A 25,126-nucleotide genomic window follows, 5' to 3' on the forward strand; every position below is an offset into this window, starting at 1 on the left:
CAACCACGGAGAGTGTCAGCCTCTCATTTTATAACCAAGCTAACTTCCATCCCACTCAGCTCAGAACCAGTTGTGCTCCCCGTTTCTTCATCTCAACGAAAGCATCCTCAGAAATGCCTGGTCCTGCCCAGCTCTGTGAACACAGCTCACAGAAAAAGGCCAAATACTTATTTTTTCTATCTGTTAATTTACTGGTGACTAGTCTTATGAAGTCTAGCTTCAAAGATCCACAACACCAAAAATCCTATCTTTAAATATTAAAGCAAGCCTAAATTCAGAAACTGTCAGGCTTCTAAGATTCTTACACAATGTATGTGTGCCATGTCCTTCATTAAAACATGATTAAGCTATATCAGATAAACTCGCCTGTCTGAAATCTGACATTTTGTTCCATTTTTTCAGCAATTTTGCAGAAGCACATATGCAAAGAGAGGGAGGATGCAGACTCGAGATTTCTATTATTAAAGAGGAAACTAATAATACATTTGTCCCATTAACTGTCAACTTGCTGGAATGCTGTCAACTATCAGCAGGGGAAGAATCCCACAGAAAGCTTCAATTTCATCTCACACATCAACCATTGTGCCTTTCCTTGAAAATACTGTGCCTAAGCAAATTTCACTACATGGCAACCTTTTACTGGCAGCCTGCAGTCAGTCAAGATAAGGACATTTCAAAACTGAATTCTAATATATTCCTGTGTGGTTACTAACTCTTCATATTGCCAGAAGCACTATTTACCCAAGGAAGCACAACAAAAATGTAGGAACTGAACATAACACTATATCCAGAGTGAAATCCCCTAGTGGATCTGCAAGGCTGTGTGTAAGTTTTATTCTGAATTCACTAACAGCAACTACAATTCAACAGTTCTTCAGGAGACTTCAGGTGGCCAACAGCTTCCACTCATCAGTTCTGTGCAGCCTGATTGATACAGCTGTAAAAACAAACATGGATGGACTGAACATGTAACTCCATGAAAATGTATGTAGCATTTATCTATGAAAGTATCATGGCTAAAAAGCACGGACATTTATAAATTGTTCCACTAAGACCTCCTCCTCCACAAGTGAATAATACTTAGAATGAAGTTTGACCAAAAGTCTTCATCCAACTTTAAAACAAGCATATTTAAAACAGTAAAGAAACCATGTATAGCATTGTTCATACCCAAATATGCAAACATTTGCCATTTGCTTCTGCTTAAAGAAAGGCATGTACCTTTAGCATGTCTCAACAAGACTGTTCTTCATAAACTTGCTGACTTCAAGATATCTGTAAGACAGCATAATGCTGTATTTCAATACTAAATTTTGTCCCTAATACAGACAACATTCAATTTACTAATCAAGATACAGGACAGGACTGTACAGACAGTACATGTTAACATGTTTTTCCAGTACAGCCTAAATATATTGGAGAAACAGATGGGTTTGGGATAGAAATGAATGGTGGGAAAGGGAGGAGCTAATTCTTTGCTCATACAGCTTTCAGTTTAAAAGCCCTACTGCAGGTGCATTAAAAACTTTAGAAATGGCCAGATTAAAAAAAGAAATCCAACAAAACACAAAAACTTGCAGTGCAAAATTATATAAACAATAGGAATGTATCTGGTAGACTTGTCTTTGCAGACTTCATAAACTGATTTCTTTAGAAGGCAGAGAGAGATGGCTTGATACTCATTCCAGACCTTGTTTCATTTAATGCTTTTTACACATACAACACCACTGGTCAGTGCAGTAAAGCAGCCTCCAGAGTAACAGAGCTTTAACTCTGAAGAGCACACTGCAAAGTGCAATGAACATAATGTGTTTGGACCAGAGCTGGCACCAGCGTGGCTCCATCGAGGTTCTCGGCTGTGCAGAGCTCATGGGACAGAGCCTTATCAGGCCTGTCCTCATTGTATCATTCTGGCTGAACTTGGGCAACCTCAAATTGTGCTTCTAAAAATCAGTCCAGGCTCATCTGCACTAGGACTCCAAGAAGTGTAGCTGAAACAACAGCCAATTAAAAACATGCCCAGCTCATGGGCCCCTGAGTTAAGCACAGCAAGCTTATGTATCCACAATTAGAAATTAATTGCAAACACGTGCTTTCCCCAAGACATCTGCGTATTTACCTTCTGCACAGCAACACCATGAAATAACTATTTCTTGCCTATGACATCTGCTAGCCTTCACATCAGAGACCAAGACAGTGCTTTTGAAATTAGAAATTACTTAAAAACAACACATAATTATGCACAAGGTTACTTTGCTTAGGCAGTGACCTGAATGCATGCATTCCAGGCATACAGAGGAACAGAAATGGAACAGGTCTTGTGAAAGAAAGCTTCTCTCACTTTTAAATAAGAGCACAAAGTATTTTATTTACAACCTCTTCTGCACTTTCCCATCACTAGAGATAGTGACAATGAACAGGAAAACTTCAAAGGTTGCATTAAAAACTGAAAAAAGTCATATATTTGAGGTGTCTCTTCTGTTCAGACAAAGAAATGGAACCCCAGAGATAATTTTCCCACTAGGGACATGGAAATAGAATAGGCCAGAACTTAAGGCCAACTTAAAGGGTGGAAAAGCATTTGCTCTGTACAGCTCAGTCTCTACGACTGCTCTTAAGTGCTGGCTTATACCTTCATTAGACGACATGAAAATCCAGGATTCGTCCCATGCTATAATGCAGAATCCCTTACTTGAAGTATCCTTTTATATAAGAAATTATACATACTCAGGTTATTTCTACTGTGGTAAAGAAGCACAGCTGAGAAGATATTTTCATACCCCAGTATCTTGAAAAGCAGTAAAACATAAGAAATGAGAAAAACCAAAGGTGGGAACAACCATCATTAACTACAAGTTTTGAATGAAATCAGACTTGGTTTTCATGTTCATGATTTCTAAAGCAATCCTCTCCTAACAAGCAAGCATCAAGTGGGCTAAGTCTTGGAAGAAACTCTGGATGCTAAGCCAGCAAACAGTCTTTGGGACAAGACATGTCTGAGGTACAACACAAATACCAACTACCCACAGTCTGTCTACATGTGCTGGCAGAACTGTTCCATAGTGAAAGATTACTACAGGAGCTGCTCAGAAGTAGGCCTGATGAAAAATGAAGACCATGACAGTCAAAGAGATGCAGAAATGGAAGGAAGCAATTTTAAAATAAAACAATTACATATATTAATGTATTAAATAGTAATATAATCAACAGAAAATAACAATATAAACTACATATCAATAATGATTCAATAACTCCATTTAGAAGGCATCTAACACTATGAAAATGAATATTCTGTAGGAATCTGTGGTTGACCTAGAAAAATCCAACAGTTCTTCAAGTACATGGTAGTCTACTACTGAATGCAAAACAAACGGACAGTATATCTAAAGCTCTTGCATTAATGTATTTAATTTCTTTGTGAAAATACAGTTCACACACAGCTGATTTGTATGCATCGTGTTTTTGAATGCCTTGTCAAATTTTCAGCTGTCATGTTTAAAGGTTTCTGGACATCTGCTAAATGAATAGTGCAAACACAACCTAGTTTTCACATATGCTTCAAAGGCTCAAATTTAGAAAACAAAAGAATTGTTTCTAAAGGTAACTTCATTGCTCATTCAGTTAGTCTCAAAAGTAATTATGGTTTTAATGTTTTGTTTGTTCATGCTGGCCTTGAAACTGAATGTTGTATTTTGCAATACTTCCAGCTCTGTTAAATGTTAACGCAAATAAAGCATTTGGAAAAAGGAGTTAACATTAGCTGGGTGAAAACTGCAGCAAGGTATTATTAAACCATTACAAATGCCAAAGATGTCTGAAAAACCTGAAGCTTATTCTAAAATAAAATATTCTCACTGTTGACTCTAGGATTTGCATGGCTTTCAAATTAAAACCATCTGATCTGTGAAAGCATAAGCTGAACAACTTCCACACAGTTGCCTGAACTCCTCCTAATGCTGACAAGTGTTTAACGAGGCCTCCAGCTGATGCACAATGGCCATGGCAGTGCGTCTCCCCTCAGCTAATGCACACCCACATTACAGCAGAACTCTGCCTTGCTCACACCACTCACAGGACGAGCAGCAGAGCACAAATTGAAAGTCTACAGCTCTGATCTCAGGAACTATTTTCTGCTTGCAACTATGAAACAAAACCACAAATACACTGGAGCGATTCTCACACAGCTCTGGTATGAAGCACAGTGCAGGTACGTTTCTTAAAATAACAGTACATTTAAATGCATCTTTTGTCCACCAAGAAGTCAAACTTCACTAATTACAGATTCAGTAAAGCAAAGGCGGACACTAGATCTCAGTGTTCACCAAGAAAAGAAGTACTGAGGCAGGGGAAACCTGCATGAACAAAAGGGCACATTTAGATTTCTGTGTTATGAGTTGCCTACTGCTTTCAAGTTCAACAGAAAAGGGTAAGTCACTTCAGTTTGCCCGAAGACAAGAAATTTAAGGCACATTTAATTTTTTTAAACTTTAGGACTGTTGCATTTTTGTTATAGCCATTTTTATATGGAAAATTCAAAGCCAAGTACTTGATTTCCCAGAACCTGTTGAGTACTTAACAACAAACAGATGGCTTTCTCCACTGAAGATGATACTTGCAGAAAAGATTATAGGTTTGGTATAGAAAAATATATTTGGCTAAAAAGCAAAATACTTCTGAGTACACAATAACAATGAAACTTAAGAAAATGTAATATGGGCTGTTTGAATCAAGGAATTAACTTCACTAGTTCAGCAAACATTGCTGCCAGATTAATAAGTCACCTGGAAAGATTTAGAGCCCTCTGTGTTAAACTAACTCTGTTCTCAGTACAGTTTACAGGGAACAACTATATAGAGTCCTACATTAAAAAACAATGAACAAAATCCATTAATACTAATGTAACCTTTGCCACAATTCAATCTTGCAGTTTACAGGTTCATATAGTGACTAACAGCATGCTCCAGCTGGATCACATGATGACTTCTTCTAGTCATCTAGGAAACCAGATATAGTTTTCTTCATATACATCTGCCATCTCACCTTATTAAGATAGTTACTGTAATTTGAGGAGTCTACTAGAAGGGGAGGACATACAGGGAAATAAACCACCCCCTTCTCCACTCCAGAAGTCTTCAGGCCAGTATTCATCTTATTACAGTTTCCATGAAGATCATCTGTTAGAAGGCAAGTGCAATGGACTGAACTTAATTATGCACTACAAAAGTCACCTGGAGGCCCATCAATAAAAAGAAGGTGCCTACCACTTAAACAGCACAGGTTCACAGAGTTTGATAATCTGATTTTAATCTTCACAACTGATGCCTTTCCCCAAATACCAGTTCTGTTTGGAACAGACAAATAATCCTATTACCTTACATAGAGGGAGCTTTCTTGCAATGCTTAGCTCCCAATATAAGTATATAAAAACATAAAGGGCCTCAAGAGTCACAAGGTACTTAAGAGTTTTCACCCTGATTAGTAGTGACTGCAGAGTTTTTTCACAACCTGAATCAAAGCAGAAATAAATATTTAAAATTTACCAAGGATAACACGAAGACAAAAGCAACAACAAAGTAGAGCCTAAATTAGTAGCAGAACATTTGGGTGGGTTTTAACCTCATCTATAAAACACACAATGAGGATGATGCAGGAGGTCAGAATCCAAATGCCCTGAGGCTGAACTGAGGATGTTCTAGGGAAACACCAGAGCTACTGACTGATAAATGCTACTCAATTTCTCAAAAATTCTTCAACAGACTCCATGCCCAGCCCTCTATTTTTTCCTCTTGCAAAAACAGGTGAACTTTTACTTTTTATACTGTTGTAGTAGAATTTGAGGGGCAGGAAAGGAGAAACATTCTTCATAAAAAAACAACCAGCAACTTTTCTTTTTTATCTAAATTACATTTAACGAGCTTCCTACATTTTAGATCTTCCCCACCCTAATATTTATGTACTTTATAAACTACAATGGAAGGGGGCAGAATGTGTCCATAAAATTTCATGCATACTGAAAGCCAGCTTCCAGCTTAGGGACAGACTAGGAGTCATTAAAAGAAAATAAACATATATGCAAAAAAAGGATAGCAAATGCAGTTTTTTCATCTTAATCAAATGGACCTGCTGCTTCTTTCAGTTACTTCAGTCAGTGGGTGATACCCATGGAAGGGCCATGCCAGCAGCTACAGCACCTGGGTAGAGCACAGGTAAAGAGCCTGATCTCCAACCACCACTAACACCGGGAGCTTCCTTGTTTGCTTTGAAGGGAGGGACAGGAGAGGGGAGTTACTACTGGCAGCCAGGCAAGGATCTCTCCAGGAAAAAGGAACATACCTATTTCCCAAGCAGAGCTTCCAGCAGCAGCTGCTGGCTAATGCAGCCCCTTGAGTTTTCCCTTTTCATGCTGTTACTCATCCTCTCTTGAAAAAGCCAATTGCACTGACACTGAGGACAGACATGTTCTGCGATGTCACTGAAGCAGGGATGCCCCAGGGATTATATTCACAGAGTTAGTCATACAGACAGCAACTTGAACCTGGCATTTTCTCTAGCACTTCCCTTGTCAGATTCATCTGACTGATACCATAGCATCTAACCAAAAGTAGATGTTTCCACTAAAGAGTGCACTATTTTGGGAACCTCACCCCAAATGGTTTCAAAACTCACAATAAAAGGTTAATAACAAAATCAGGAATGAGCTCAAATAGCTAATTTTAGACATCATGTTTTTTGCACCAGTGCTGGAATTCCTGCATCAAATTACATTCAAATACGAGGCAGCCTGAAATAGCCATCACTCACAGGTGCAGTCACCAGTGCCAAAATATAAACAGCTGAACCTGAAATTAGGGAAACCTGGAGACAGGGATTTTTGTATTAGGCAACAAGAACTTGAGCTTTTCCACTTCCATGTCTCAAGTACCTCCACAAACAGTCTGATATAGAGTCAGAAGTAACTAATGATCCAGAGGCTGTTTAACTGTAAGGAAAGACCTGCGACAGGCAGCAATAAAATTAAGACTGTAACTAGCAGAATACCGATAGCATCTATAGAGAGGTAGTGTAAGATCACATGCAAACATGCAGAAAGTCACAAGAAACAATTCCTGTTGTTAGACACTGCTCCAGGTGAGCCATTTCCTAGGACTGCTGGGGCAGCTGGGATGGACAGAACCCACAAAGCTCCAACAGCAATTTCACACACTGCTCCCCATGGAGCACAGGCAGAGTCAGCACGTCCGCATCACATTTCCCTCAGAAGCTCAAAGCAAGCATTTATGCAAACCAAGTACAACATACCAGTATTTTCTCATCCTGACTCCTGAACGAGGGTCAGCAGCACCAAATTAAAATGCTGAACCTGCACTCACAGCTACTGAGTACCCTCTATATAAAAATCAGTATTAAAGCACATTTCTAAAGCAAATTATCCTATTGTGAAACATCTCTTGCAAAACACCTAAAATAAGACAATCAGTATCATTTCTGGTACCACTAAAACATTTGTTTTGTCTAATATCAAATTCAATTCATCTGAGAACTGAATATATCAAATTCAATTCATCTGAGAACTGAATTCTTTAATCAGATAAAACACATCACACACCTTGCACTAGCAGGAAAATGAAGAACCAAGTAACAAATGCACCCACAGTAAATTACTCACAAACAACCTAAGTTTTACAGTGATTCTCTTTTCAAAACAGACATTTTTTTGCTTTTTATCAGTAAACTTCCTATTGACAGGATTTCACTTAATCCACTTTCCTCCTTTTGCACCTCGATTTCTCTACGCTGACATTGTCCCATAATGCCATTAGTCTATAAATTACAGCCCTTCTACTATCAAAAAAAAAAAAAAAAAGCATATAATAGTTATGCATCACGAGTTAAGGCATTGTTTGTTAATGGCACAGAGACAATAAAAGAGATTGCCATAAAGCACAGGAAAAAAGCCACATGGCTTTCTGTTTGTCACATGGTTTTCTGTTTCTGTTTATCTTACACACACAAGCATTACCTAAACCAGTCAGGTAACTGATTCACTTCTGGCACTTTGAGCTACCCAGTTTTATCTCTCTTTTACAACTGTGACTAAAGCAGCTGGTCACAGAAGAAATTATCCAAACTTTTGGCTTAGGGCCTGCTTGCCAACTAGGCAAAACACACACTACAGCCACCAGCAGCTCTAACTTCATCCCATGGGAAGTAAAAAAAAATTAAGATTCAGAAAACAGAAAAATGAGGAGTCAAAATATAGAGACTTCCAGTAGCCTGAAGGCAAGGAAAGAAAGATGCATAAGTGAATGCATGATATCAGCTCCATGAAAAGGTGAAAATTTGTGCTTGCTTATCTAACATTCCTTCAGTCATCCCCCTCTCCTCTAAGCAAGCAGGAGAGTCTGCCAGTTTGTGACAGGGAAATGAAACCTTACATTTCTTCATCAGCTGGAATTATTACACACTGGGTGCTATCCAGATTTCCAGGTTTCTGCAATACTTTAAAGGTACATAATCTAAACATGAAGCTATCTCTAGACAAAGACATCAACATAAACATTTAAACCTCCTGAAGAGTGCACTAAGAGTTATGATGCTGAAGACTTACCTAAAACTTTATCTGAGGCTTTCAAGTTGATTTCAGTGATGGACACAGTCCTGGTAATCCAAATCAGCAGCAAGTAAGACAGCAGCACATACAACTTGCCAGCGTTTCTCACGGTCAACTCCTACAACACAGCTGCTCTGGAATACCAGTGCACCCTCTCTGGAAAACCCTCACCTGTGGCCAACAGCACTTAACTAATTCTCACCAAGTCACAGATCACTTCTAATCTAGTTTACTACAGTGTTACTCTGCTGCAACATGGTATTCTGTATTACATGTTTTCCCAGGGGCTGTATTTTGTGATAAGGCTACATGTGACACAAACCTTAACATAGGAGGCTGTACAGTGACACAATGTATTTGTAATGGAATACACTGCAGAGTTCCTCTGTTCTTAAATATTCCTGTTTTATCAAGTCATTAGACATCAGCAGAGATTCTTTTAGAAAAGTATCTTCCATTCCCTTTAAAACAGGTTTTAGATTCAATGCCAGGAGGCTGTAAATGAGGCAGACAGGCTGCAGCATGCAATACTAAGCAGCCTGTAAACTGGCTTTTCTAATGATGAAGATTCTCATCCTACCTTTCCTCTCACTTTTTTTATGGACTACTGAACTGTGACTTTAATTAACCATGAAGAAATTTATTAGGTAGCATTTTTCTAGAACAAGCATTATCAGGATGAGTACTGCTATATCTACAGAAAAAATATCACTCTGCAAACCCTGCTGTGCTACACATTTGATAGGAGAGCATCTCTACAGCTTCTTCAGTGCAATGTCATATGAAGCTCCACTACAGATAGTTCCATGATGAATCCTACTATCACAATATAAGTAGTAACATTTACTGTCTTCCAGGTCAGTTTTGCCACAGAAATCATAAACTACAATGGCTTCAACAAAAGAAAACTTGTGTAACTCTCTACGTTGGCAAAGAAGCTGTTATGACAACAGATTAGAAGACTATTCTTAGCAAAACTCTCCTTTTCAGAAATAATAGGATAAGACAAGGATCTTCCAATTCCTTAATCCTTTTTCAAATAAAAGTTTATAGAAAAGAATGGTAAATAGGGAGAAAATCAAGGTACACATTTTTTAAAAAGCTTAAGATATTCAGGTTTTTTGCAGGGCACTATTTGTCAACTTAATTTGTTTGGGGTTTTTTAATAATGCTCTTAAAATCTCAAATCAGTGGAAATTCAGCAAAGCAAGAGTTCAACAAGCTGTTCTATTTTAAGCACCCAATTTAACTGTCAGAAGTGCAATCTGAATGCCTGCTGCTGGATCCAGAAAACAGGTTTAATCATAATCATCCCTAAATGATGACTGGAACTACTTGCATTCTAGGGAATGCCATTCCAGACTGCTCTATGTACCTTCCTTTTGGCAGAATCATGTGTCAGGGCCCATTCAACTTACTCAGGTACTTGAAAAAGCTTAACCATAAACTAACCTGAAATGCACAAGAAAAGAATAAATTACTAATCTGGCCACAACACTGTTTCAGCTGACTACCTAAGGGACCACTAATTCCAACCATTCCACAAAGGTCTGTTTGCCTATGGTAGCTCTCTGCCCATCCAATGACCACTGGCAAAGCAACAAACAGGCAAACCATCAGCAATGTAAACCAGTAAATACGACTCAGAGTGCTTCAATGAGATCCATGTAAGTTTAGAAGCAAAATCCCATTCCATAATGGGAAATGCTTGTTCTTCAACCTCTTCTTGCAGGGGAAGGCAAAGCATATACAAGCTAATTGTTTCAGTAAAAGAAACAAATCAAATGGTTCTCTAATTGTTTTAAAGGACAACAGCAAACAAAAGATACCAAGTGACCTAAAATAGTAATTAAATATCAGTGATCAAGAGGACAATAGCTATAGAACATTAGAGGAAGGAAGGAGTTGCATAACAGCTGGGAAAAAAGTTTTCAGAACATTTTAAAACTACATTACTTTTAACTTTAAATCCCAGCTACAAAAACTTAGAATCCAATTATGAATGTGCTACTTTTGTTAATTCATGCATTTATCTGTGAAATACAAGCAGATTAATGTGCTATGAAATCCTGTCTAAAGTATTTGGCATAAAATACTTCTGTAATAAAAGCTTGAGAATGCAACAAAAAACTCCCAACACATGACAACTTCAGCACTAAGAGTTCCTTCAGAGATACCTATTGTAACACAATACAATACTTTGCACAATTATTTTTTGGGAGTGGGGTGGGAAGGAAGGCAACACATTTCAAAATAAAGCAACTACTTTCTAGGTAGTTTGTAGGAAACTACACCAATAATTACTAATAGCAATAGCCTGTTCTATTGCCCCATTTCTCTTAGACCTCAGTAGTGCCTGATGCTCTGCCCTACTGTATGGGGTTTGCATGGCTGGGTCCTGGTAGCGGGGGAAGTACAGGGGTGACTTCTGGGAGAAGCTGCCAGAAGCTCCCTCCGTGTCCAGCGGAGCCAACATCAGCTGGCTCCAAGACAGACATGCTGCTGGCCAAGGCTGGGCTGATCAGGAATGATGGGAACACCTCTGAGATAGCAGATTGTACTGGGTCTGGCTGAGCTGGAGCTCATTTTCCCACAGCAGCTCTCACAGTGCTGGGCTTTGCCCTGGGAGCTAGAAAGGGGCTGACAGCACACCAGGGTTTTGGCTATTACTGAGCAGAGCTGGCACAGCATCAGCGCTGTCTCTCCAACACTGCCCCCATCAAGGGGCAGGAGTGGGCAAGATCCTGGGAGGGGACACAACCAGGCCAGCTGACCCAAATTAACAACAGGGATATTCCATAACATATGACAGACGTTCCCGAAAATAGGAAGAGTTTGAGAATTCCCATTCTTTGAATAAGAATACTACCCTTCAGAAGCACTGCTGTGCACTGTACACTAGCACTGCTGGATATGCATACAAAGAGTTGTGATGAGAAATCTTCTGAAGAAAACTAAAAAACAATTTCATATAAACTAAAATAGGGGGAGAATAAAGTAGCCCTCGTCACATCAAGGCTTTATGATTTTCCCACAATGCCATGCTATTAACAAAACCTTTTTATGTCCAATATAATCCTGTTATAAACTGAACCGTCTTTTTTCTTCCACCATCTTGATATTTAAGTGGTACAAGAACCTTGCAATGCTTTTTTGAAAGCAGCAAGAGAAACCCTGTCTGTTGTTCAACAAAGATGAGTTTTCCACTGCTGGAACTGTGCAAATAAAAGTCAACCACTGCTGGAAGGCTTTGCTACTCATTAAATGAGCCACTGCCACGCACAAGGAGCTCCCTATTACTGTGTGTCTCCCAAGCATTCACTTTTTGGCATGAAATGAAACAAGTGAACCTAGCCTACACCTTTCTAATAAACCTTTTTAGGTTATGATTTAGGTTATGATTCCTTAAGGTGGCCAGGATGTTTGTCATCATCCAAAACACAATAATCCAGAATTTACCAAGATTTATGCTGGTTGGCACATCAACCATGGCATTCACTTTTACTGTTTCCATAGTAAAATGTAACATTAGGATTACATCTTCAAAACTATGTACTTTTACACCCATGGTACTGCAAGTACGCATTGTGACTCGTACTTACTCCAACATCATCTTAGGTGCTAAAGCTACTAAAGAATACATTGAGGATTCTCAAGGATGTGCCATCCCTAACACCAGATTTCCTACACAGTTCTCTCAAGAGTCACATATGAGCAGCTGTATTCATACATTAAAACACCTACAGATTCATACCAGGACAGCTGCTTTGTTAAGATACAAAACACTCACTCTGGGTTGTAACTGTCTGTACTGCTCACCTCACTTATCACTAAGATCTCTGGTTGGTTTTACTAAATAAACGAATACGTAAAAACTTGTAGAAACAAATGAGGTGCAGGACAACATCTTCTCAAGGCAGCACAAGCATTAAAGAGAGATTTATGCATCTGCCAAAGCCCTTTTTCCTTCTCCCAGCTGCCATTTGTCCTAACACTCCTCTGCAGTCATGCACTGCTACTGTGACCAACTGGAACTCGGAGCTGGTTTGCACCATGAAGCCACTTGCCAGGATAAATAACCACACTCCAGCTAAGGAACCATCACCCATCCAGCAGATCAAAGCCCTGCAGCAGCAGCTGCCACCAACATGTTCCTCCAATACAGAAAGCAAGACCTGGACTAACTTCAGTGGGCTACCAGGCTGCTGACTGCCAGCTGTTTCTTTGGAGATGGGTTTCTGTTTATCACAGGCATGACAGATACCATAACCCTTTTTTTTCCTGACCTTTATGCTAGCCTGCAAGCACTTCTGGCCTAGTCAGCTGGAAAGTTCAATGCAGGGCAGCAAAATCAATATTGCCACTGGCAGACTCAAACGAAGATGCTTATCACATCTCATTACTTTTCCCTTCACAACTTCTAACACAGTTCTGAGCAACCTGGTTTACTTAAATCACTGTGCCTTTGTTTTGCCAACTTCCTCAAGTTACTTGGAAAACAGAAGTTTTAAAATCTATAAACAGTAGAACTATAATATGGCTTGAAAGCAACCTCTGGAGATCATCTACCTGCTCAAAACAAGTAGAACTTCAAATTTGTATTCCTCTCAGGCTTCTCTGGACCTTGTCAAGTCGAAAGTCTCTAGGATGACGATTCCATGGCCCCTCTGGGCTCTTGATACAAGAGAGGGACAGACTGCTACACCAAGACATTCATTCCCTTATGAAATTTCCTGACCTATTGAAATTTCCATTTTTGTGTATTGCAGCCATTGACTCATTCAGAGGGGCAAGTGGCTCCATCACCTCTATAACCCCTTGCTTAAAGCTGGTTAAATGCAGCAATTATGTTCTCCCACAGCCTGCTCTTCCTCAAGTTGCAAACCCAGTTCTTTGTGCATGCTCAGGTGCTTGAGCCCCCACCCACCTGTGGAACCCAGGGCTGGATTCCCCGTTTGTCCCTCACACAGTGCAGGTGTGTGTGATCTGAGCAGCTCTGCAGGGGAACTTCACAGATGGGAACAGCTCCTTCCCAGCACCTGCCGGTCAGGCCCTTCCTAACACAGCCCAGTCGGTAATTAATTACCCTTCAGGGGCACAGGGCTGACTCCTGCTCAGCAGAAGCCCCAGCTCCTCTTCTGCCAGCAACCAACAGCTGAAGAATCAGTTTCACTTTATAAACCCGGGCATTTCCATGACTCTGAGAGCCCAGTGAGAAACAGGATACGCACTGTTCATCATTCTTATTTCACAAAAATCAAAACACCAGACTTGAGGCATTTCAGCTTTTCTTCAGCAGATAAGGGGAAAGGTAAATGTTTGAATGGACACAGATTACAATGATGGGAACACACACTTCAGCCATATTTCATAGTTAAAAGAATAAATACTCTTTTTAAGAGATAGATATAAAAAAATCAAAAAAACCTTGGTATAGCATCAATAAAGTAATGGAATGTTGTCAGAGTTGTGTGCTTGTCTCTTTTTTTTTCTTTAATACTCAAAAACCAGTAATTACAGCAAACAGGCATGTCCAGTAGCACTGCAGAATCAATGTTTGCCCTTTTGGTTTATTTTAAAGTGTACACACAAATGAGCTTGTATACAGTATTTGCTTTGTTTGCAACACAATTGACCATTGAGCCGAAGTGTATTTTTCTGTCAGTCCCCATTTCACCATTAGTCTGCAATATTCAACTAAGAATGATTAATAAGCATCCCATCTGTTCACATATCAAGCAGCATTTATCCAACAATAAAAATGACAGTATGGGCAACAACAATTTTAGTATCAAGCTTACAGGCAATCAATTTGGACAGAAAAAGAATCAAGAATTAGTCTTTAATAACTTAATAGAAAAAAATCATTTAAAGTTAAGGAGAAATGTGTAGCTATTAATTACACACTTGGTACACCAAGAGCATTATCTCTTCACACACAAGGATACCTTAAAAAAATATTTCAGAATCCATGGCAAAACTGTGAATTTCACAACAGGCAAGCAACATAAGTAGCCTCAACTGGATTTTTAAAGAGCTTTCAAATGCCAAGAGATCTTTCAGTAACATAAATGGAAGCCTGTTTCTGTAGGTTTTGAACTAAACTAAGAGGGTTTTTTTTAAAGGCAGCAGTTACAGCAATAAAATACATTTAGCCTGTATTAAAAAAACAGGCTCTAAACAAGACTGGTCTAATTTCCAAAGTGAAACATTATATATATTGAAAATAACAAATACAGTAAAACTGTATACACACAGAGCACTTTTTTTGCCAAGGGGAGGGATTGGAATGGTGGGAAAGGAAGGTTAAGAAATAGCACAGCATACATTTCAGGAGACTATTAAGAAGGACATTTGTATTTGTCCAGAATGCTGGACCAATCTTCAGAAATAAGGAGCTAAACATGTACTTCCCATGCATCTTTTAAACCATAAGCATCCAAATAATTTAGGAAGCTGAGGAAGGATGAAAAAGAAACCAAAACACATATACAGTAAATAGCCAGGTAGCATTATAATATCAAATACTAATTAAAAAAATAAATAATACATGAAATAAACACACTAATTCATTTCAGGTAAATAACGAGCAGGAAATAAATTCAGTTGTTACCATCTTGAAACATTTATTCATTTTTATTGAAACATTTATTCATTATTATTATAATACCTGCATAACAGTTCTACCTAAAGCATTTGCAAAGAAGGTTACACCTGCACAGCTATAAAGCCATCAAAAAAGCCTTGGTCCCTCAAGAGCAGGGCTAAAAGTAAAAATACAAAAACCACCCACAAAAGCCAACTCTGTTTCTGCCTAGAACGTGCAGTCCAAAAACTACAGGACCTGGAACCCTCTTAGATCACCTTACTAATATTTCTGATTTAGAAGTCTCCATGAAGTATACAGTAGCCCACAAGATTACTCTGAATGCTTCCACAAGCCAGTGGTCCAAAATCCTTGGGAGCTTTTGCAGTGGAAGACTTCATTAAAATTCCTGTTTCAGAATACAACTTTGTACAGCCTCTGCAACTCTGAACTACTTTTGGTTCAGTAGATACTTCTGTCTCTTTACCTACCACACTTTTACCCAGCTGGCCTTGAAAACCATCAAGACCTGCAGGCAGCCTGCAATGTGCCTGGTCCCTGTCCTGGCATCACATGTTATGCATCCTACTGTCAAACTAGCCTGTGTTACACATCTGTGAAGCAACTGGGGCAAAAAAGGGGGATGGCTGTGCCTAGAGACCAAGATCAAAGCAGGGGACTATTTTAAATTCAACATTTTTATTAGCTAATATCAGAAGAATCAAGAGCTTCCCTTCATTATATACAAGGAACACTCAAGTCAGTGAAACCACTTTGACAGCACCCTTAAATAAGCTTGGCCCAGATTAATTTCATGTTACACTTTAAGCCATTTCCAAGTTATCTAATACACTGATATACCCACAGGCATACAGAGAGGCATGTCAGTTACTATTCTGCCCTGGAAGTGCATTTGTTGGCATCTCTAGAACTGAGACCAGGTCTCACATGACCTGCAAGACCATCACTGGTTAAGTCTCCACACCTGTAAGTAAAACCCAGCTGCAATGAGGAAGGTTGCTCAATTTCACATGCACATGCCTTAGGGCAAGTAATACTTTCCACCCCGAACAAGCAAAACACCCTTTGTGTTTATATTATCAGATAGGCCAAAGCGTGTAGGATTTGTTGATTGCCTGAAAGCCTTCAGCAAGCCTGTTCTGTACAACAGTGAGATTCAAAACCACGCCATACGTGCAAAACCATTATTGTAGCTGGGGAGTGGAATAAATAATCAAGTGGGATTTGTTTTTGTAGGTTATTAAAGGAGCTCAGGTCAAACTTCACTGATGGAATTGCTCCAAGCAGAAAAGCATAAAGAAACGGGCTTTGGAAGGAAAGCTGGATGTAACAACACAGAAACCAAAAGCAAAAGAAATTCTGCACAGAGACAGCTCACTCCGTTTGCAAGAAATTTAAGAATTAAAAGGCAAAAGAATCAAAGACACTGCTGGTCACCCCCAGCCCCTGTATCTAGAGCAGTTACATTATCCCAGAGAAGTATTTTTTGCTTTAAAAGGCATTTTTGAGAGCAAGGTAGTTGCCCACGGAGGGCTGCATTCCCACCACCCCGCCCTATAACGCTCCTTCCCCGAAGACGGAGCGGCCAGCCCGGCCTGCCCGGGTGCCCCCGCTCCCGGGAGGAGGAGGAGCCCCGCGCCGAGCCTCCTGCCCCTCCTGCCACACCAACAAAGAGGACCCCGCCATTATCCACCCGCACCTCTCCCGACCCCCCCGGCCTCGAGCAGGCACGGAAGGTCACCGGCCGGGAGGGCCCCGCACCGCCGCCCGGCCCCGGGCAAGGGCACAGCCGGCCCCGGCTCCCTTCCCGCCCGTCGAAACGTAAACAAAACCGCCCGGCCCGGCCCCGCGCCCGGGCCCCGCGGCGCGGCCGCTCTCTCTCGCCCGGCCGCCCGCCCCGGGACCGCGCCGCCGCCCCGCTCCCCTCCGCCCCCCGCCGCTCCCGGGGGCCGCGACCCCAGCCCCGCTCACCGACCACCGCCTCCGGCCTCGGCCGCTGAGTAATGAGCCAGAGCCGGGCCGCGCACACGCACCGCGCTCCGCCCGCCGCGGCTGCGGCTGCGGCTGCACCGCCCCCTGCGCTCGCCCCGCCCCGCCCCGCCCGGCTCGGCGCTGCCCCGCTCCGCCGCCCGCCTGCCCCGGGGCCGGGCTCCCGCCGTCTCCCACGGCCCCCGGCCCGCCCGGTCCCCACCGCCCCCGGTCCGCACCGCCCGGCCCGCCCGGCTCCCACCGTGTCCTGCTGGGCCTGCGGCGCTCCGGCTGCCCGGGGCCCGCGCATCCCTGCTCGGAACCAGCTTCTCTCTGCCTCCTCCGCGCCCTTTCCCCTGGAGCAATTCCTTTCCTGGATTACGCCGGTAGCCAGAGCTCTTTTCTGCTGGGGCTTTCATGAAATATTTGCATGTTTTAAGGCCTTTGCCTTGGCGCTCTCTGCCGGTGCGCTGGCACCCTCCGTCGCACCCTGGCATCGGTGCTGCTCCCAGACATCTTTCACGGCCTTGGCAGCTCCAGACTTCCCGCTGCATGCCTGGCATGGCAGTGCTTTCATTATTGGGCATCTGGAGCGGTGTAACATTTTATTGTCCTATGTCAGTTTTGGTGTTGTTTTTCCTCTAAATCTTTAGTACCTCTTTATAGGATTTTGAGGTTTTCATTACTATTGCCCTTGGTTCCTGGCATATGACATGAGTACTCTCTCCTTAGACTTTAAATATTTTCCTTTGTATATCGTCTTTTTTTGTTGTTCTTTTTTTCCCCCCTTTCCTTTTTCCTTAGGAATGTCCCTGCTTAGAGACAAAGGGAGGCCACTCAGCACCCTGCAGCAAACCTTTGTATATTTTACTACAAAAAAAGGCCCTATGAGCAGTATTTAAAAATACGTAAAATCTGCCAGTTAGGCACAGGGTACTGTGAAAATGGACATTTCGCATTTTATTCACTGTCAAACATGCGGCCTCTGTCACATTTTTGAAGATGCCAAAGATTCCATCAAGTTTTTTGTTGATAACAGCTTTTATCCCTCTCTAATAAGCATAGCCTTCTACATGCTAAAGGTAGTGCTTTAGAATATTCCTGTTTTGCCCACTATCTTGGTGTTAAAAGCTTGACCTCCATAACTCTGTCCCATATACTATTCATATGCCCATTTTAGTGAGACCTCTGCATGCTGCCCTTAAAATAGTCACTTAATTTAGGCAATTTCTTTCCATATGTTAAAGTGGTTCTTTTACAGATTTCCACAGACAGATATATGATGCCTCATTTGTATCTACACAAAAAAACCCCCAACAAAACAAAAGCTATTGCTCAGACTCTGCCACTAGTCCTCCTTAGGTGCCTCTGGGCTTTGTGTTTCTAAGAGACACTTCCCACATTACCTCTGATCATTTCCGTGGGACAGCCCCCAAACAGAATTAACCAGCTTTTAGCTCCGAGGCTTTTTCTTATTGCAATGTGTTAGATCAGAGCCAGATATTGCATTCCCTTGTGTTTACATATGCCATCAGCAAAGCTCAGAAGGGGCAATATAAATGCCCAAAATACACTGCAGGCAAAACTTCATCTGGATGGGTCAAATTCATCTTGGCCAGGTGATTAAAACAGCCTGCTGATTTGGGCTGATGCAGGTCATGACACCTTCAGATGTTTAGTTCTGTTGGCACATAGATTTCCAGTGTTAACCTCTGTTCTCTGCACAGTAAGAAACAGGTGGGGTGGCATCATGTTCAGCCAGTTCAGTTATTTGCAACAAGTCCCATGGACTTACAGCACTGATGCTGCTCCTAATGCTTTTGGGAGAGTGATTGTACCTGATCATCCCATCTGATGTAAATTTGCATTGAGATTTGCAAGTGAAGAACAACAGTCCCTTTAAAGTATAATATGGTGTTTTGCTGAGGATCCAGGTTTGTCACATTTCTTTTTTCCTTTAAGGTATAATCAAATTCTCCTTAAGATTTTATAGTTTACTAAGTTAATGCTTTTAACAAGAGATGTATTTCTAAGTGACTTTTTAAAACTAGTCCTTACAACCTTGTATACAATCAGCATCTAGTGCCATCTTGAATGTAAAGCTGATAAGCAACACAAATAATGATGCAGAAATTATACAAAAAGATCAGATTGGTGTTGTTGCAAAGCATAGTAGAGGCTGGAAAATATGTAAAGGTTTTATAAAGGAAAACTCTGAAAGGAAGAATTTCATACCATAAATTTGCTGTTCACCAGTATAACTGCTTTAAAAATAAATATGATAGATAAGCTATAAAATTCCTGTACATTACACAAAATTTGCAAGACACTGAAATAGTAACTCTTCAAGTAAGGACAAAAGTTTCTTTGATTGTATGTATAATTTCAAAACAAGTCCAAAATTAATGAACAATCTGGAGCATGAAAATCAACCTCTGCCTACATGTAATTGTTAATCATTCTCTTACCTCCTCAGTTTCAGTGTTTATGTAGCAGTAGTCTTGGATTTAGACTGCTGCTTTAAAATAAGCAGTTGTTGAGTGTTTAATAAATATTTGGATTTAAAAGTGTCAGTAAAATCTGGATTATGTCAAAATACTGCAAACTTTCTCACTCCCATGCACTGGTATACAAGTAGGTTTATGAATATTAAATTTTTTGGATTCAACAGTCATGAAATTACATCAAAAATGTAGTTTTGTCTTTTTTAATATTTTCGTTAACTTGTCAATTACCATACTCGGGGTAGTAAATAAAGCTTTAGCATATTGATGTCTATAAACTAAAAAGCAAAAAATTCAGACTGATATCTTTGGAGACAAGGAAATAGATCTGAATGTCTGACACAAATTTTGATGTACAAAAATCAAAATGTCAAAAATGAGATTCTATAAAATAAAATAACAGGTCAAAAGATAGGAGTAGTCATTTTTGTTCACAAAGCATCCATAGTAAAGAACAGTGATTTATTTTTGCACCAAAATGGATTAGCATAATACACATAGTAGCTCAGCTGAGTGGGACTGCAGTGAACAGACACAAGGTAGCTTAAATCACAATAGCTGTTTGTCAAGTAAATGCCTGATTATGCCCACAGTCGCTTTTAGACAAGCTGCAAATAGAAACAAGATATCCTTGTCCATGTGCCCTTGCAGAACCGCTTCAGTGCTCTGCAGACTGAGGAGGAAAGACCTTGTCACATCAGGAGAGGTGCTGGAGCTGGGAGAGGCAGCCCCTCTGCTCCCTGGACAACAAGCAGTGCTGCTAAGAAAAGTGATGGGTGGCAGCAGTAGGTGACTCTCTTCTGGAGGCACCGAGGCACTCGTTGCTGCCTTGACACGCTCTCTTGAGAGCTGTGCTGCTTCCCAGGAATGTCGCTGGGAGACTGCCAAGCCTTGCACTGTCCACTGGCTGTTACCTGCTGCTGAATTTCATGTGGGCATCTCTGGTACAGCTAGGAACCATCTGAGGAGTATGGAGAGGCATTACAGAGCCCTGGGAGCAGCATTAAGGGACTCTGGAGCACAAGCAGTTTTTTCATCAGTCCTCTCAGTCAAAGGGAAGGTGTTTGAAAGCACCGCCTCATCAAGAAGAGATCAATAGGAATTGTGGGTACTCAGGGGGTCCAGTTTATCCAAGCTAGGGCTTGAGAAGCCACAGCCAGGATCAACATCCATATCCTCTTGTGAAAACACATTGATAAATATTGTTTGTTAAGGAAGACAGATATATGTGGAAAGACAGTACAGACTATGAAAGTTTTCAGAAAATTCCAGAAGTAATACAAATAGAAATTAAAAAAAGCATTTTGGTAATAATATCTTTCTGAAACATTTTTTTCACCATTGCTTGTGGCAACGAAGCTGCATTTCACATAAGAAAGCGAAATGGAAATTTGCTAGCAAACCCCAATTTAATAGACATATTACAGCCTAGAAAGGTGTACAAAGAAAAATCACACATACTAATTGTTGATGAATACAGCTGATGTTAAAATTATTTTAATAATGAAAATAATCTAATGAAAGAAACATTGTAACAGCTAGATTTTTTAAATTAATTATGTCTTGCAAAGCATTATGAAATCAACTCCATGTAACCAGGTAGAGGGACTTGTATTCCCTCTTTAAATGCAACTAGAAACAGACAGGAGTTGCAAAATGCAGTTATACACTTGAATTCTGACTATTAGCAAATAACGATGAACTGGGGCAAATATTTTTGTTTAGTAGTAACCAAACTGAATGGAGCACTTACTGGCTTGAGCAAATGTAACAGGAGGCAAGCAGCCACCGTGGGGCACCATGCGACAGGTTACAGATGGGAGCGGGAAGATGGGGCCATGCTCAGGGCTAACAGATGCTGAAGCTCAGACGTTTCTGCACATCTAGTCAAGAAACTTTGTTCTCTCAAATATCATTAATACTATTAACCCCTTCTTTGTTGTTCCTGAAAAGTTCTTCCTGAGCTGCCATAATTCCATGCACAGCCAATTTATATTAATTTTTACACTAAGTAAATAGGCAGCAAAGTATGTGCAATCACTGGACATAGCCAACTAGAAATTGTTTGTGGAGGGACATGTAGTTTAACTGTTAGAAAGCAGTGTTTATGGGGGTCACATACCTCATATTTCTACACACTGATATTAACACAGCATAGGGTGTTCTTTATTTATACTACTATTCAATAGAAATTTTTCATAGGCAAATGCGAGAAAAGTTTTTGGGGTTTGGCATTACCTTTCTAAATTACATATTGACAGCCCTTCCTGCACCCTTATCAATGAAAGCTTAGTATTTGGCTTTCTAAGAATAATTCCAGAGCAAAGGACATTTTCAGGATTCAGAACAAAGCCATAGGGAATTTTATATCAGCTTTTTCTCCCTTGTTATTATAAAGTGATCATAATTGGAAAAGCTCCTGTGCCATCCTCTCTTCATGATTTCTGCTACATGAGACCATCCAAAGTTGACCAAATTTTAGTGACCTTACACAGAACAACACCACTGATGACTCTGGCACAGGGGATACTGAAGGCAAGCTTTCAGTAACGGTCTCTCCAACCAGCATTCAGTGTTCTTCATCCCCGACCTTGCCCTTCTGCTTAAAAAAAAAGATTTCCCAGGAATGCACCAATTCTTGTGAAAGTTTTTAATTTCAACTCCTAAATGCAAACAGCCCTTCTAGGTTAGTTAACATATCATACATTATCTCTGAAAAGAGCTGGAAAATTAAATTGGCCAACACCAATTATGTTACATCCTGTCTAAATGCTAGTTGAATTTACCATTCCATATAATGATTCCAACACAAAACCTGATAACTTCAGAAAGTAGCTTTGAAAAACAAGTGACGGTGAGCTAAATGGCAGTAGAGGAGTAATACAGACAACTTAGTCTTATCTCTTTTGACTTGGTAACTCTTATGATTTTACCAAAGCATTTTGAAGATATTTAAGAGTGTGTGTTATTTCTAAATTGCACAATACCTTACTTAGCACTCAGTGAACCACATTAGGCAGAATAAGGAGGATAACTTCAATAGCAAATGATCCCCTGTGGGTGAAACTGTACCTCTTTATGCTAGTTTGGTGCCTGCACACATCTTTGGCTTATGGAATAGTACCCTGTGACAACTTACACACACCCATTCTAGCATTTTGAAATGGAGATACATTCAGCTGTTGTAAAGAAAAGCTATTTTCACTCTATAAGTGTTAATCTAATATACACAAGTATATGTTAATCTACACAGGTTTCATTGTGGTGACAAAGAGCATAACTAATACAAAATCTCTATTCCAAGAGAGAAAAAGATGATTGTTTTTCCCCCTTCCAACCAGCATCCATGTCCTTGCTGGGTAAAATGTCTACTTTTTGTGAAACTATACATGGAGAATATACATGGAATTCCATCACCATACCCCTGAAACCTTTAAAGTTTCAGTCTTTCTTTCCTCAGATTAATGGCCTGAACTTTTATAATTTAGAAAGTGGTTCCATTACAGTCTGAGAGCATTTGGCATTAAATAGTAATCACTTCACAGCCTCTCTTCTTGTATCTTGGATGGATGCATTGGAGGATGTATCATAGGAATACTGGCCTCCCGTTGAATTACTGCTGGGATCAGCAGAGCTGTAATCAGGCATCACAAACATGAGTTACTTGTTCAATGTTTTCTTGCCTCACATTACATCTCAAAAGCTGTGTAAGAAGCAAAAGAAAATTAAACACACTGAACTGAAAGTGGTATTTTAATTGGGTCTCATCCATTCATAGAACTTTCCAAAGATTTAGAAACCCCCAGAGGTTTGAGCCAGACTTTGCCAGCTTTGTTCTTATAGAACAGTGTGGCAATAAGAATTATGCTGCCTTCCTACACTCTTCAAACACAAACTTAGAAACAAACTCCAATACACCTCCACTCCCAGTTTAGTGGTATTTTTAATTATCTTAAGAATTATTTCTTAAAGGGAAACAGGCTGTTCAGATACTGGCCTCTTGTCTTTTTTTTTTTTTTTTTTTTTTTTTTAACTGAGCTTAGGGTTACACAAATCAGAGGTAATTCCCCCAAAGACACTGCTGTGAAACATCCCTGACAGCAAAGACCAGAACAAGAGCGTAGACTCACATCTCTGTATTACGTTGCTAAGCTAAATATAGATGACTGGACAAATTCCAATCTGCTTAGAAACCATGATGGAAATAAAACTTGAATTTTCACATCTAGTGGACATGGGGATGATGCATGGAAGTTCACTATCAGAAGTGGTTAGGTCCTGTTGTACAATTTGAGCAGATCCAAGGCAAAAAGGGAGATTCCCTGATTTTTCTGAAAGCTCAAGTGATCTCCATTTAGCTCTGACAGCTCAAGCAGTTCATGATCCCGTCCATGGGACTCCAAACTAAAACTAGTTAAAACTTAACGGAAGTACTGTAAGTCTTCTCTGTTTAACAGAAACCCCAGGCCTGAGCTGTGCTTGTATTTTTGACAGCTTGCTTGTACCACCATCAGCTGAGAAGTAAATAGTAATCTTCACCTTTATGTAAACTTTTAAGAGCTTCCCACACTTCAGCTTCTGTGGGATAAAAAGGCATTAATGTCAGAGAATAATTGGATTCTAGCCATTGCCGGTTCTCAGAAAGCTGGAAGGAACATAAGGGAGATCCTAAGCCTCCATCCAGCAGTTCCTTCACTGGGATAAATAGTCTTTCATCTTGTTAACCTTCTTTCATAGTGATCTAGTTACATAAACTGTGCTGCAATTACCTACATGTCACCTGTACACAGTGAGGATTCAATAGATGAACAGAAGAAATTCAGCTGAAGCTCTCATACTGTATATTTTGGGTTTATGAGTCTGAAACACTGCTTTGGTTCAAATCAGTAGGTTGTGAGTAATTTTCTAAAATGGCTGTTTTCAACGACTATTTAGAATAAAGAAGGAATCACAGGTGAGAATTTGATCTCACAAATCTGGAACTGCTGCTTATGCCAACAGAACTACCACAGTTTTGCAATTGCAAGTTTTCATGAGAAGAATCATTGAGTCTTTTCTTAAAGCAATAGAGCATGAAGTCTTTAGTAACTTTGATCAGTTAATCAAATCAGCATTTCTACCTGATTTAACAGGAGCATGTTCACACAACACATTATTTCTAGCAAAATGATTCAAAAAGCCACACACCCTGTTAACTCCACAAACAGCATTATACACACACCTACTTAAATCCAATCTGGTAGCTACAAATGCACCACTAAAAATAACTTCCTATCTCCTCCCCACTCATTACCTGGGGAAGGAGCAGCCACAAACTTGTGTTGCTTTTGTCCTGCTAGTGTCACTGCATTGGATAATCAAGCAAAATACTTCCTGAGCTGCATCAATGCTCAGATTTTACTTTTTTCATTAACAGCCTTTTTGCTGGTCTGTTGG

The 25,126-nt window shown here is 40.3% G+C and overlaps 1 protein-coding gene across 5 annotated transcripts in view; it reads right to left on the bottom strand.

The window, feature by feature from the left end:
* MAPK8 (mitogen-activated protein kinase 8) overlaps positions 1-25,126 on the bottom strand; it is a 178,433-nt gene that overhangs the window by 23,174 nt on the left and 130,133 nt on the right. For 3 of the 5 annotated variants that reach the window (XM_039553658.1, XM_039553660.1, XM_039553659.1), the window contains exon 1: positions 17,190-17,285. The exons of 1 other annotated variant lie outside the window; for it this stretch is intronic. The gene's annotated coding sequence lies outside the window, so the exon portion shown is untranslated. Of the gene's footprint in view, positions 1-1,221; positions 1,244-17,189; positions 17,286-25,126 lie in introns of those variants that run through there. One more of the 5 variants, XM_019292309.2, reaches the window with a different exon arrangement.

The sequence above is a fragment of the Corvus cornix genome, chromosome 6 (assembly GCF_000738735.6).
Source record: "Corvus cornix cornix isolate S_Up_H32 chromosome 6, ASM73873v5, whole genome shotgun sequence".
NCBI classification, from domain to species: Eukaryota; Metazoa; Chordata; class Aves; order Passeriformes; family Corvidae; genus Corvus; species Corvus cornix.